This window comes from Pteropus vampyrus, unplaced genomic scaffold (genome assembly GCF_000151845.1).
Source record: "Pteropus vampyrus isolate Shadow unplaced genomic scaffold, Pvam_2.0 Scaffold171, whole genome shotgun sequence".
In the NCBI taxonomy this organism is placed as follows: domain Eukaryota; kingdom Metazoa; phylum Chordata; class Mammalia; order Chiroptera; family Pteropodidae; genus Pteropus; species Pteropus vampyrus.
In genome coordinates this window covers 2,665,781-2,669,052 of record NW_011888952.1, presented here as the reverse complement: position 1 = coordinate 2,669,052, position 3,272 = coordinate 2,665,781, and positions in this window count along the sequence as shown.

Here is a 3,272-nt window from a genome sequence, read left to right as displayed (position 1 = left end):
ACACATTGATAAAGTCAACAGATGTCTTGTAATTAGTTTTGTGTCCAGATGAATTTGTTTGGAGAAGTTATTCTGCATCCATGAGTGGGGTATTATGGGGTGGCTAAGAAGTTGGGCGCTGGCTGTAAATGCTGGCAATTTATAGCTGCGTGATCTTGGGCCAAGTTAGGGAGTTACTCTGAGCCTCTGTTTTTTTATACAATGGGGAAAATAAAAAGTACCTGTTACATAGGTTTGTTGTCATGGCAAGAGGAGATCCTGCCTGCTGTAAGCATTCAACAGCCACCCCCAGCAATGTCAGCTTTGTACTGATATGTAACAAAGCCAGGTGGGCTCCAGCCCAGGTGGACAGTGTACTGACACTCATGTCTTCAACTCTGGTGGCTTTGAGGGTTCAACTAAAGTGTATCATGTGTCCCAAGTGGAACCTGGCATTTGGTAAGCACCTTACAATTATGAGTAGTGTGTTTCTAGGGGCATCTGAGTAATAGAGGGCAGATGCTAATAGGGTACTGGCATATTTGCATTTCCAGACTAGGGTTTCTTACATTTCTGGAGAGATTAACTGGGAATCTGATGAAAGCTACAGACCTCCCCTCGGCAAGCTGTAAATACATACATAAACAACTTCATATATGAATTTCAGGGGTTCACGGGCACCACAATGCCTTTCCATGAATCCCCAGAGGGACAGATGGCCTGACTTTTTTTAAGTTAATAGTTGCACGTGACTGAAAAATCCAACAGTACAAATGATTACATGGTGGAAAAGAAGCCTTTTAACCACTTGGAACTTAATCTCTCATTTCTTCTCCCCAGAGGCAACTGCCTTTACTAATTTGGGGTATTCTTCCAGAGATGATAAAAAATTTCGTTGCTCAACTTTGTCATTGTGTAACATGCTGAGTCAGCTCTGACTCCTGGTGACTCTATGAATGAGTGAGGTCCACAATGTCCCGTCCTCAACATCCCTGCTCAGCTCTTGTAGACTCATGCCTGTAACTTCTTTTATGGAGTCAGTCCATCTCATAGTTGGTCTTCCTCTTTTCCTGCTGCCCTCTATTTTTCCAAGCATTATTGTCTTTTCCAAAGAACCCTGCCTTTTCATAATGTGGCCAAAGTAAAACAGCTTCAGTTTTGTCATCTTTGTCATGAATGTTATTTCAGTCTCGATTTGCTTTGGGACCCACATGTTTGTCTTTCTGGTGGTCCAGATATGTGTAATGCGCTCCTCCAATACCATATTTCAAATGAATCATTTTTTTCCTATTAGCCTTCTTTACCATCCAACTTACTATACATAGTAATTGAGAATATGAGGGTATGGATGATCTTAGCCTTGGTCTCTAATGATTCAGTTTTGCTCTGAGTGATCTTTCCTAATTCTTCTATTGCTGCCCTTCTGACTCTAGGCCTTCTCTTGATTTCTTGACTGCAGTCTCCGTATGAACTGAGGACCAAACCAAAGTAAGCAATAGTCATTAGGGAAATGTAAATCAAAACCACAATGAAATACCACTTTGTACCTGCTCAGATGGCTAGAATAAAAAAAGATAAGTGTTGGTAAGGATGTGAAGAAACTGGAATCTTCGTAGTTTGGTGGTGGGATTGTAAAATGGTGAGCTGCTTTGGAAAAATAGTTTGGCAGTTCCTTAAAAGGTTAAACATAGTTTCCATACGATCCAGCAATTCCACTGGTAGATATCTACCTAAGAGAAATGAAAACATATATCCTTACAAAAACTTGTGCACCACTGTTCATAGTAGTAATATTCAGAATAGCCAAAAAGTAGAAAAACCCAAATGTCTATCAGCAGATGAATGAGCAGAATGTGGTATATCCTTACATTGGAATATTATTCATATACTTTAATTAAAAATTATCCATAAAAAGGAATGAAGTACTGATATATGCTACAATATGGATGAACCATGAAAAAATTTTGCAAAGTAAAAGAAACCAATTACATATATTATGATTACGTTGTTATGAAATGTTCAGAACAGGCAAATCTACAGAGGCAGAAATTAGGAGTGTGTGTATGTGTGTGTGGGGGCGTGTTGAAGGGGAGTGGTAATGGTCACAAGATTTGGGGATGATGAAAATCTTCTAATATTAGATTATGGTTATAGTAATGGTTGCACAACCCTAAATATACTAAAAACAGTTATATACTAAAAACCATTTGTATACTAAAAAAAATTGAACTATATATGAGTGAACTTTATGGTATGTAAATTATCTCAGTAAAACTCTTAGAAACAAATACACAATGATTATTCTCGGACATTTAAAAATACTTTTAGGCTCCACTTATTATTTTTGATATGTACATTTAATTCATTGTTCTAGATCCTATGCTATTTCATGCCTTACTTGGCTATTCTTTCTCAACAGTACTTTTGGATCACTTCATTCTTTTTGCCTGATATCCCGTTGTATGGGTGTATATTCTGTAGTTTATATAACTAGCTTAAAAAATGTCCATCAGTGACATATAGGAATGCATTTCCCCACATCCTCAGCTGCAAAGAATATTATGCTTTTTCGATCCTTCACTCTAATGGGTGAAAACAATTTTATTTGTACTTTTTAAATAACAGGTGGAGCCATTTTTTAATATGTTAAAGAGCTTTCGTAATTTGTTTCTGTTCATTGGTTCGTCTTCTTTGTCCATTTTAATTATCGGGAGAGTTTTTACATAGTAAGGCCATCAGCCCTTTGCCATGTGTTGCAAATATTTTTCTAAGTTTGTACCTGTCTCTTGACTTTCATTTTTTGCTCGGAGGATATTTTACATTTTTTTGTAGTCTTTTTTTTTCGTGGCTTCTAACATCTAATTCCAATTCTATTACCACTTTCTGGGTGTGTCACCTGGTTTTCTGCTCTGTATATGGTGTGGGTTCGATGAACGTATCCAGATCTGAAATGTCCAACTAAGGATGGCGATGTTGAGCAGCAGGGAGCCATTCTCCAGCACCCTGGTCCACGGACGCCCCCTACACGCAAAAAAGGGCCTGCCTGAGGAACTGTAGCCTTGCCTCAACTTCGCGCTCTTGGGACCCATGTGAGTGGCTCCGCTCTGCATCGCTCCTGACCAATTGACGAGTTTCATAAGGCGTAAGGTTCCGCCTCCCAGCTTCCTGACCAACGGGTGAGCTCCGTCTTGCTCGGAGTCTCGCCCCCTCGCCGATTGGAGCAATGGGTATCCTCCGTTCAGCGCAGAGCCCGCCCCCGCCGCACGCCGGGCTGCGGGCCGCAGGGCTCGTTC